The sequence below is a fragment of the Colossoma macropomum genome, unplaced genomic scaffold, assembly GCF_904425465.1.
Source record: "Colossoma macropomum unplaced genomic scaffold, Colossoma_macropomum, whole genome shotgun sequence".
Classification (NCBI taxonomy): domain Eukaryota; kingdom Metazoa; phylum Chordata; class Actinopteri; order Characiformes; family Serrasalmidae; genus Colossoma; species Colossoma macropomum.
Genome location: NW_023494808.1, coordinates 15,900,169 through 15,912,839, shown reverse-complemented (window position 1 = coordinate 15,912,839; position 12,671 = coordinate 15,900,169).

Sequence of the window (12,671 nt, the reverse complement as noted above, 5' to 3'; positions counted from 1 at the left end):
ACACCAGGTTTGACCAGCAGGGGTGCCTGTTTTTTTTCTCCTTATTCTTTAGGGACAAAGTGAAAAAAAAACAACCTGGGGAGCTAAGTGGCTAGCAATTAGTATCCTATACCAGCTTTGACCACAAGGGAAGGCAATTGAATTTGAAGCTGGTATGACATGCTAATTGTATAATTAATATATATTCTATCATATGTACTATATAATAATATCATTAATAATATTATCATTATTCAATGTTTTTGGTGTGCTTTACAGGAAGAAAAGATAAATAAAGAGGAATTTAGACTCAAGAACACACTTTATTTTTTTTTTACCTTATCTTACCCATTAAGGCTTCTGTATTATGTGAACTGCATTTTATTATTATTATTAATAACTGTCACAATGCTCACAGTTCACTGTCCACGCACTTTAATGCCTGCTAGCACACCATGTACATTAAGGTGGAAGCTAACATTGACTTACGCATCATTTTCATGTCAAATTCACATTTTATGAATCATTAATTACACATGAACTTTCACGTATGATCATTCTAAGATTAAAGCTGCGCATATGACTGTGTATGAATGAGGCTCCAGGTGCACATACAAACTGTTAACCCTAAGAAGCCTCCATGGAGAACATCGCAGATGTGTTGACCCTCTCAAAAGAACATTGCTGTCCTGAAGCACTGGCTTCAAAGCAAATGCAGAAAGCAGGGCTAATATGTTTTTAATGAGAATGACGTAAAAATGTGCTCTCGTACCTGATTTATATAAAAGGATATTGAGGCATGTTTCAGTTCACAGCAACAATACACCCTCTAAACATACTCCTGCTCATCCAACCAAAACACATGTCTCTGCAAGAGACTATTGCTCAGTGACACTGAATGGTTCTTGCTTATTATTGCACAGTGAGTTGTGGCCGCCAGTTGCCCTCAGACCATGTGTTTGACAAAATGTGTTTGTGCTGGGAGTTTGACAGGAGACGCGGGGGAAAGGGGGGGATTATAGCAAAGAAAAAGCCAAGTTGTCAGAAAATGTTTGCAAAGGACCACAGGACAGCTCATCTTTTTCCACTCAGTTGACAGCCTCGGGTCTTGTGTGGTCCCAGGTGATAAGGCACTTCTCCTTCAGCGTGAAATGGACTCGGAAAGGTCAAAGCCCAGCTACATGAAGTACACTGTAACACATGACTCCATAAACCATCTCATGAAGTGATATAGGAAGACTGTAGCTATAGCATGAAAGCAGCTACAACACAAACATACTTCAAGGCCAGTCTCTGGCGCTCCATAGGGTCTATATGTGGATCCGCAGTTCAATTTCTCATTCTCGTAGCTACATAACCAACATATTATATTTCATGTAGCCAAAATATTCTCATTTTGAGATTATTGTAAGAATATCATACATTCCCTTTTCTAGAAATAGTTAGGACGCTGTGCAAAATGTAAATAAAAACAACATGCAATGATGTTGAAACTGAGAAATGTTATTCTTTTTGAAAAATATATGCCCCTTTTGAATTTGGTGCCAGCAACACATTTGTTGTGTGATGCTAAACCTGGTAGTTAATTGGCAACTGGTCAGTAACATGATTGGGTCAGTAACATCATTGGGTACCTCTCTGGGATGCTCATCTGCTAATAGCAAAGAATCTGGGGATTTATAATCATATATGGTACGTAATATCATTATAAGATATATATATATATATATAAAATATCTGAGTTTCAACATTTCATATGTTGTCTTTGTACTATGTTAAATTAAATATAGGGTTTAAATGATTTGTACATCACTGCATTTATTTTTATTTACATTTGCACAGTGTCCCAATTGTTTTGGACACAAGTTTGAAAGATTAGTGTATTTCTAGATGTTTTCCACTTGCTTTAGTCAACCAGAAATCAAAATGGACATTTTTTACCTTGGTCGTTCTTGGCCATATTAAGCGCAATCTATTGTGTCCTGTCGTTCAAAAGACAAAACTCCTGTTTTTTTGTAGCATGATCACAGGGTAATAATTGTGCCACCTCTAAATGCCATCTGGTGTTTGGTTGCATCACTGTGTACCAGCAGCAGGGGAAAACAAATTACACCAACCAATAATATCTTACGATGTTTTCCCTCCTTCTCCCAGCACCCTGACCAATCATCCAGCGAGAACACCCGTCATCACCTCCGCTTTTGGCTGCACGTCGACACAACCTCCTTTCTTCTCCTCACTTTCCTCTCTCATTTTCGGTTTTTGGACTGATTGTAAAATAGCAGATGCTCTTATCCAGAGCAACTTACAAAAGAGCTTTGTTGACCACTCAGAGAATGTATCCTAGCTAGTACAAACAAGTTAGAGTCCAAAAGTATCCTTGAGCTCAGACCCCACCAAAAACAAAAGTTAGTGCTGATACACAGAATTAAGACGTAGTATAAGTGCAACACAATGCATTTCAATAAGTGCTAGACTACCGTTCAAGTGCTTCATAAAGAGAAGTGTCTCCAGGTTATGTTGAAGACAGTGAGGGTCTCAGATGTTCGAACAGCCAGTGGAAGTACATTCCACCATCTGGATGCCAGGACAGAGAAGAGTCTTAATGCTTTTCTTCCATACGTCCTGAGGGATGGCAGGTCAAGACGAGTCATACTTGGAGTCCTTGAGGTACGGATTTTGACCACTGCCATCAGGTATGGAGAGGCCATTTTTGGCTTTGTAGGCAAGCATCAGGGTTTTAAATCTGATGCGGGCAGCTACAGGAAGCCAGTGAAGGGAACATGTGGACATGAGTGACATGAGTGAACTTGAAGATTGAAGAAGCATTGTGGTGCTGCACTCTGAATCAGTTACAGAGGCTTGATGGCCCAGATAGGAAGATCAGCCAAAAGTGAGTTGCAGTAGTCAGGCCTGGGGATGACAAGAGACTGAACAAGCACCTGAGTGGCCTCCCTAGACAAAAAGGGTCGAATCCTCCAGATATTGTAGAGGAGAAACCTGCATGACAGTGTCAGCACATTCACCATATGAGCTGAGAACAATAACTAGTCATCCAGAGTCACACCAAGACTTCTTGCATCTTCAGAGGGAATGACCAAGGGACGAATCGAATGGGATGGCAAGATCTTGGTGAGGACCTGTAGTTCCAGGAAGTCCATCTCTTTCTTACACACATTATGAAGTTTAAGAAAAACCCAACTTTTTTTTCCAGACGTCTTCCTCTTGCTTTTATGGTGAAAGTGTAAGAAAAAAGAAAAACAGCGCGGATGCTAAAAGACTAGTCTGCATTTTGAAAAAAAGAAAAAAAAATTGCATTAAGTTTTTAACAAAAAATGACTCATGTTTCAGTAACTACAGAACATACAAATCAAATGTCATAGTTATGGAGGCCATAAGAATTTAAAATGACAGTTTGGCTCATTAAAGAGCAAATAATGTTATTTATGTTGCAAGTTTGGCTAAAAGTACTGCAAATGTGCTAGTGTTTGTGTTTATTCAGCCCATACAATGTGGGGAAAAAAACATACAAATCTAACTAACTAACTAAATAAATAAATACATATACAAACATCCATCAGCTCATTTGGCTTTAAAGAAATCATAAGCAGCCATGAGTTACTGAACAATTCATAGTAGAATAGATGAGCGATCAGCGATTTGGGCGCCTGTGGGTGTTTCTGAACTCTAGTGGACCGTTGGTTGCCATGGTTTCATTGATGCCACGTACAAATCAGAGGCGTACCGCTAAAAATAAAAATGCTGGTGAGAAATCGTCCGTGTGCTTATTTTTATTTAATCCCTGTGTCTGTGCAGTCAGTTTGTAAGTAAAACGCTATTTTTTCAAACGCACCGCCGGCATTATTCCATCTGTAGTAGGAACAATTATCTAGGAACCTACAATGGAGCGTACCGTTTCACAGCGGCGGAGACAAAGCGCGTACTAAGGTGCTCAATCAGAGAACTTGTAGAGATGAGAATTACCACTCTGCAATGTCTTCCGGTTTTCTCAAATGCTAGAGGGCGCTCCCGAGTGAGTCCAAAATGAATGGGTTGATATGAAGCAATTGAGCACAATCATAGTTTATAAATGCTTAAACACTCTTAATGTAAAAGAAGCTTTAAAACTCGAGTTATAGGAGTTTAAAACGGCACCTAATGTATGTTCATGACGTCAGTGAGCGCGAACAGCCAATGAGCTGCTCCGCTCGCCAATCAATCATCACGGTCTAGCAGTAAAGCCCGCCTTCTGCTGCCCAAAACCCGTTTGCTGTAGAAAAAAAAGGAAATATATAGGTAAGATTTCTTTGTTTTTTTAGTGAAATACAGCCTTCTACCTTCTAAAATTAAAGAAACATTCTGGGAAAGTGATTAGAAACTATTTTAACTTTTCGTTTTTAGCCGTTGAACGAAATTTACTCCCATTCATTGAGGACTCATTTGTGGGCGCCCTGCTGATCAGCAGTCCTGTTTTTGATATAACGGGGGAATATGGCTCAGTGCTTGATTTCCTATTGGTAATCGCCCCATCGCTTCGCTCCTTATTTGCATAAAGTTAAACTCTGCTCAACCTGTCGCGTCGCCGACCCCGCCCACTTTGCATCGCCAACGTTCACACTGCCTCCTGTCGCCGGAAATCGCCAGTTCTCATTGAAAATGAATGACCTCCGGCCGGTTTGTCGCATCGCGTCGCTACCGGTTACCCTACATTCATACCGGCAGCGACTTTTCGCCATTTGTCGCCCAAATTGTTGATCCTTCATTGCCTGTGGGCATTTCTAAACTCGAGCGGAACATTGGTTGCCATGGTTTCACTGACACCAAGCACTCAGATGCATTCCTGCTAGAAATAAAAATCCTTGTGAGAAATCGCCTGTGTGCTTATTTTTATTGATTAGTGTTCATTAGCATACATTACTTGTTCATTAGCATACACTACTTGTTAGCTATATTAGCCTCATAGCTCCAGTGCAAACAACAAACAAGTCGTTGCTAATTGTGTACGCTGCAAAAAATAGTATGGCGGAAAGTGAAATTCTTGAACCTAGTCAATATATCTTAAGTGTCTCTTACTGTAAGATTAAGTCATTTCTAGACATTTTTTACATGTTTTAGGTGATTTTAGTAAGTCAGTTTATCTCACTGTATTGGCAGAGAGTTTGGCTAGTTTACAGCATATTTCTTACAACAAATAAAAAAGTCTATAAATAAGTTAACTACTCTCATAGTAAGTTTGCAACAACCTTAAAATTAGAAATAATAAACTTGCCAAGATACCATTTCTGCAGCTATCGCTTTAAAAGCTAAACCATGTTCTAGGTTGGGCCGTGTGAACCTCAGGGCTGAAGAGTTGGTGCCTCAGGGGACTGAGTAAGGCCTCAGACAAGTTGGGAATATTTCCTCTCGTCTTTCCAGCAGCTGACCTTTTTAGTTTCAGGGATGCCCTCCACAACCCCTATAATCCTCAATTCTTCACGACTGTTTAAATACCTGTCATGCCTCTTCTGTGGAATTCTGTAGCTTGTGCAAATCTGCACGTCCCCTGCAGAGACGCACACGTGCGGGCACGCCCACCAATAAGCACACGTACGCACACAGAGCGTTTAGGTTAGCTTAGGGTTTCAGCTTCTGTATTCCATCCATCTCTTTGTAACAATTGTACAATGACTTAAGCCCCGTTCAAGCAGGATTAGTGTTACCCGAGGAGGTGCTGTATTCACCACCGGGATCTGTGACGTTAATCCAGTACGAATCTGCCGTGTCTGTAGTGTTTTTACAAGTCTGATAAGTAATAATTCCGGAGTGAATTACCTCCAATAGGTCGCTGAACTCAGAGCGCCGTCAGTAATAGCAGGTGATGTAACATCAAAACCAGATAACAGAAAACAGCATCTACGTTTTTTCGTTTTTTTTCGACCTGAAGACAAGCCTAACAGCTTAAATGAAGCTTAGTTTCGCCCAATTTTTTAATTCTCAGTTGACGAGCACAGACATACATACATAGATGCCGTGTTGTCTGGTGTTCTCTACCCGAGGTAATGCGTCTGCGCGTCCGCCATGTTGGAGCGGTAAAAATCGGCTAGTAAACAAAGGCACGTGTATTGCGAGATGATGACTTCTCATGATAACTTCCTTATTACTCAACCGATTTTCACCAAGTTTGTTTTGTTACATACTGCTCTCAGTAGCATTTATTTCTATTTTAATAACTGTGATCTATGAACTGTGATCAGCTTAACAACCAACAGCACCAAAACTTTTTTTTTGGTGCCTTGCATTGTATTGTTTCACCTTGGTATATACATTATTCCATAATTAATTTATTAGTGGTTACATTAGTAAAATAACAAATCGCATTTGATTTGCATTCTATATTGTCAATGCATATCAGATTTGATTCTTTTTTTTTTTGTAAATAGCAAGTATATGAGTAGTTTTCTTCTGACTACAAAATCAAATTGAGATCATAATTAAATCTCATACTTACAAACACAGCGTCAATTGGAAGTTAACTTTGCACTTTCGTCAGAATTTCTTCACTTGTTAATGAGCTATGAGTGAGAAATAATTCAACAAAGCATAAGAAGAGGTGTTTGACAGCATATACTACATGAGGGACCAAGGAGGGTTAAAGGCCACAGGTTTCTTCAACTATCAGTTTTTCCAAGTCTTGTAGCCCCTCAAATACTGTGGACCGTCCACCACAATTCCCACTCCCAGTCTGTATTTGCTGTTTCTCCCCCCCACGGTCATTAACCGTCGTGACACCCCAATGGTGGGACGTGAGGGGGCCCTGGGTGGTTCTGCAGGTGTGTGGTGACAGTTCAGGAAAAAGCCCTGCTGTTATTTGCCGTTCTCTCCCTGCTCCTGACCCCCGCCACTCCCTGTGGACAGAAGTGTCAGCTGAAACAGCCCTCCCTCTCTCTCTGCCCCGACACACCATCATTAACTTCAAAAACATCCCCGGCCTGCCATTTATTGGCCCAGTGGTGAATGTAGGCCAAATTCTCGCTTTATGGTGCCTAGCAAGTCCTGTGTGTGTGTGTGTGTGTGTGTGTGTCTAAGTGAGTGAGTGAGTGACAGAAAGAGAAAAGAGGAGAAAAAAAGCTGTACTCCTAGTCAGCCTAACACTAGGTCAACCCCAATCCTTCTGCAGCAAGAAAGTGGCTATGTAGGTCTTTTAATCTGCTCTTCTACAAGATTCCTTAGTGCTTTTGTTGAATTTATTTTCACATAAAAAGAGCAATGACATTAATGATATTATTGTTGAAACAAATCAATAATAAGCATTTCTATAGCAATAGACTTGCATTCTGAATGTGCTCACACACTCACTCAGAAACTATCACAGTGCATCCAACAATAAAAGCAGCATGGAGCTTCTTTTTTGTACAATCCATTGTTATTTTCTATTTTTATTCTTATTATTGGTGTTACAGATGATATTAATAATAGTTTTGGTTAATCACAAATCAGTAATTTTTTTCTGATTGTTAAACTATTACAATCAAATTTACATGCACTCTTACCACACAAGTTTGATCATACAGATGTGCCAAAGATGAAATGCCAAAGTGGCCAAAGTGGGCATCTACTCTGGGTTAAAGGGGACAAAGTCAACATCTCTGAATGAATCACTGGCTGGACGTTAAGTAGAATAGGATTAACAGGCAGAAGTGTGCAGAAAACTGCAACAGGAGCAGCACACTCGCTATCTCATGAGTACCACATACCCCAGCCTGTGAAGTTTATCCTGAAGACAGTGACAGCTAAAAATCTATCAGAATGTCTAGTCCAAATAATCTAAAAATTCTCCCATGGGGAACATATTCATAGAGGAGAATCCCGTCAATCTCTGTTTTTTTACAAACAAAGCATGTATTGTGGTCTGACGAGTCAACCTTTTAGATTGCTTATGGAAATAATGATGTTGTGCTTTCCAGGCTATAGAAATAAAGAATCATCCAAATTGTTACCAACATAAAGTTAACAAACCAGGGTCTGCCATGGTGTAGGGGGGCACTGTCTTTTTCAGGGACATCCGTGCTTATTTCAACCTAATGCTAAGCCACGTTCCATATGTTACAACAGCCAGGCAGCGCAATCAAGTGAGTGTAGTTGCTAGACTGGTCTGCCTGGAGTCCCATTGAAAACATGAGTGTTATTAAGCTCAAAATATGACAACAAAGGCCCTGATCCAAAACTGGATCCGTTTGTGTCTTCAGTCCCTGAACGATTATAAAGTGCTGTTAAAAGGAAAGGTGATGTAGCAGCATGATACATGACAGCATGCTCCTGTCCCAACTTTTTTGGAACATGTTGCAGGCATCAAATTTAGAATGAGCATTTATTTACAAAAAAACAATACAGTTCATAAGGCAAAACATAACATATTGTGATTTTGTATCATTTTCAATTTAATAAGTCAAACAGAAAGTACTACTCACTGCTTTCTGGTTTTATTGGCATTGCACATACTGTCCCAATTTTTGGCCCCCAAGAGACCCAAACAGCACAAAGGAACTCTGGCCAATATAGGAATAGAATATTTGTTGAATCTGGAATAAAACAATTTGGTATCTGCAAAACTAAACCTAAAAAAGTATTTTATTATCTATATGAACATTTGCTTAGTGTACTGGACAATTGAGCACAAGATTGGGACTGAGTGACTACTCCCCTTTAAGTACTCACCCCTTTAATTAAAAGAAACTCATGGTTTAACACTGCATAATAAACTGTAACCTAAAAAAAAGAACAAAATGTTGCATAGTTAGTAGCATGATGGCTGAAGTTTGTCAATAAATTTGTCCATTTTATAGATAACAGAAAGTAGTATGCTCTCTGGTGGTTAAGCTTCCATTAGACCTACTTGCTTGCTACATTAGCCTCATAGCTCCAGTGAAAAACTGAAGAAGCAAACATCTTGACTGATCAAGAACATTTAGTGTAAGGGAAAAAATGTGTAAATGAGACTTTTTGGCTGAACTACTGCTTTTAACAGCACCCCCGTTTGATCTGCTACACCACAGCTCTTCTCTTCACTCTTCTTCTCAAAATATCTCTTCATTATTTTTGTAACTTTTAGTTTTTTCTCTTGTAGGCTCCATTTGTATCTTCTTCAAAAGGATGATAATTTACTTCATTTAGAGTTCATTTGTTTCTTTGTTTCTCTTCTTTGCCTCATCACCTTTCTTCATCTTTAACTCTTTTGTCGTTTATAGGTCTGCCAAGAGTGTTGGGATGATCGAAAGTGGGGTGCAATAAAGCCTGTCACTGTATGATAAATACAGCATATACTCTCTTACTCCTGCATCTGGCTTGCTTCTGTGCAAGTATAAAACTTTGTCCCAATAACCGAGCTGAGCGATCATTTACGTTCAAACGTACCCCTGAGTGTGTCAGATTCTGTATAACCACAGAGATATCACCTGTGTAAATTCCCAAAAATTCATGCCGTGGACAATTTATCTATCTAATGGTTTCTCATAGTTGAGACGCAGTCCCTGAATGCTGTGGGTCTGCACAATAACTCAGTCAGCAATGAAGCCATTTATCATGCAACAGAGCAAGTATCGGTTCTTCGAATGTGGGTTGCTTATGGTTTCCACTGCACCTGTGTTCTAGCTGCTTGAAAGTGACAATTGCGGTCGTATGGAATTCTCGTAAGCTCGTGCTTAATGGCGCTACATTTTTTGAGAATTCATTGTAAGGCTTGTGGCATTCTCTCGCTGGTCATATTTCCACAGCGTTGACTTTTATGAATCCAGGGCAGTGGAAAAGGTCCTACAGGGACCAGACCAGTGGCCAGAAGTCTACACGTGTCATACGGCCCTGTGCACCACATTCCAGTCCCCCACATAGTTATAAAATGTGATACCACAGACAATCTCAAAGCCAGGTTGGCTGAGGGACGAAAACACAGCAATACCATTGTCATTCTTATCACAAAGCCTTCTGTCACATGTAATCAGTGGTAGGTGGTAACCACTTCCATGTACTCAGTTACATGTATGTAAATAAACTTTTGAAGGGACTGTACTTTGAATATATTGTAAAATTCTATTATATAATCAAAATATTACAGCTTTTAAGCTAGAACTACTAAACCTTGAAGGATTGTAGAGCAATCCTTGTTAGGAATGAATAGGGGACATGCTTAACATCATGAAAGTGAGTCACTCCACTAATATAATACATAATGTTTATAACTCTGCCTCTTATTCCATCTCAGTCACTTCTTTTTGGTCACCATTATAGAAGTGTGCTAGCAACACCTTAGCAACCACCTGGCATTCCATAGCAATGTCCTAGCAACACCTTAACAACCACCTGGGATGGCACAGCAACGGCCTAGTAACACCTTAGCAACCACCTAACAACCACCAAAAAATGCCCTAACAACAAGCTGGAACTACACCACAGCAACTACCTGGAATTACTATATAATCCTAATTAAGTTCTCAAAAACAATCAAAAGTGTTCTGCAACTGCTTTGACTTTTGAGGCATTATTAGCTTTGTCAAGCCAACCTAGAGTTTGTTTAAAAACTTTCCCTTTCTAGTTTCATTACGTTTTGTTGATTTAACATATGTATTTCTTTGCTCTTATTCACACTTCCCACGTTAGAGCTTTAGTATGTTTTCAGACTAAAACTCTTAAAAAGAGGACAGTGCTTTAACGTTAACAACAAACTTCAGTTCTTATGCTAATAATAGCTGGATGCAATAAAGTGCATTAAAGAGTTTTCCTTCTGCACTATCATGCATTTCTAAGTGAAACACTCAATGATAGGTAAGGGTGGTGAAACATGATATTATTGGTTAATATATTTACCAGCCCACTGGTGGACAGTGACAATCAAAACTCAGAATATAGTTTATAGCAATGGTCTCCAACCCTGGTCCTGGACAGGTACCTTCCTGCAGAGCCAAGTTCCAATCACAGTTTGCCATACCTGCCCCAGCTAATCAGTCTCTTTGCAGGTCCTTGATTGGCCGGATCAGATGTATTAGAGTTAAGTAAGGGGCAGGGCAGTTAGCTCTCCAGCACCAGGGATGGAGACCACTGGTTTAGGTGCCATTTTGATGGAATACAATGGAAAAACAAGGCTACTCTACCTCTGCAGTATATTATGCATTACATATAACGTACCCTTTTTAATGCTGTTGTGTCTAGAATTACATTAAACCAGCACCTCAACCACAGAACAAATGTCACCTAGTTCAGTGTTTCTCAAGCCTGGTCTTGAAGGCCTACTGCCCTGCTCTTCCTGCTTTGACACAGCCACTTCAACTGCATAATGGGCTGTTAATGAGCTGACTAGTTGAATCAGGTGTGTTGGGAGCAGGGAACACACTAAAAGGTGCAGACAGTGGGCCTTCAGGTCCAGGGTTGAGAAGCACTCACCTAGTTCACAAGCAATACTGCTGTTTTATGTTCACTAGAAATGAGTTTGAAATGTGATTGTTAACATTTGTACAAAGCTCGTTTTCGAAAGAAACAAACGTCTTGGAGTCAGCCCAGTCAAAACAACAAAAGAAAGAAGGGGGGAGTCTGAATTTGCCTCAAAATAAATAAATGTGAAAGCATTGCTTCACTCTATGTTGTGTCTGGGTAAAAACAAATGAACAGCTGTGCCTCTCTTTGTGTTCATGATTCTCTGATAGTAGTCAGCAACATCGTTTGCTTGATTTTTTTTACTGTTAGCTCAGTTATTAGCATGAAAGCTACAAAATCTACACTTGTTATTTCATAGGGTGAATTGGGTTCATGGGAACATGAGGATCATTTATCAGGAGTCTCACTAAACTGGATTTCTTGCTTATCCAGACAACTTTTTTCCAATCTAAGTCTGGATTTTCTGTCTTCCGAAGGTGGATCACTTTTTACCAGGCTACATCAACATAGCCACTTATGCTGCATGTCTAACCAGGGTTCTGACTCACAAAGCAGGAAATCTTGCTTAGCCAACTAACCTTAACCTTAGTTTGATCTAATACTGGATTTTGTGTCTCACAATTGTGGATCACTTTTTACTACGATTCATTGCCATGACAATGTATGCTGCATTGATAACGTTTTCCAGAGCAGAGTATTTCACAAAGAAGGATTTCTCAGTAAGCTGAATAACTTAAGCTAAAGCCTAAGTTATCTGGCTAACCGAGAAACCCTGCTTTGTGAAATAACCCCCAGGATAAGTTCAGAATTTAGTTACGAATAGCTCTTGGGGTCAACTGGGGTCGAGCTTCTGACCAATCAGAGACTGACAGAGACTGGTGACTTTTTCTCTTTGTGACATTTTTGGCATCAATGATGTTTAGAGCATCAGTTTTTTTAGCTGAGAAAAAAAAACACAGATGTTCAAATATAAAGCGATTATCACACCAAGAGACACTAACAGTGCTGCTTTCTACTGCTATAAACACTTCAGTTTCTACTTATTTACAATCATAAACAGCTCTTAGACAAATCAGGGCAAACTTCTGACCAATGACTGACTGAGGTGTTCACTTTTTGTCTTTGTGACATTTGTGGCATCAGTCACATGAGGAATATTGCTTCTTTACAAGAGGAAGCAAATTAATTCTAGATATTAAGAATATACCTCCATTATAAGTCCAATAAGCACCAACACAGTGGCATTTGTGACAGCTATGCTTTTTTACAGTCTTTTAACCGAAAGTAAAATG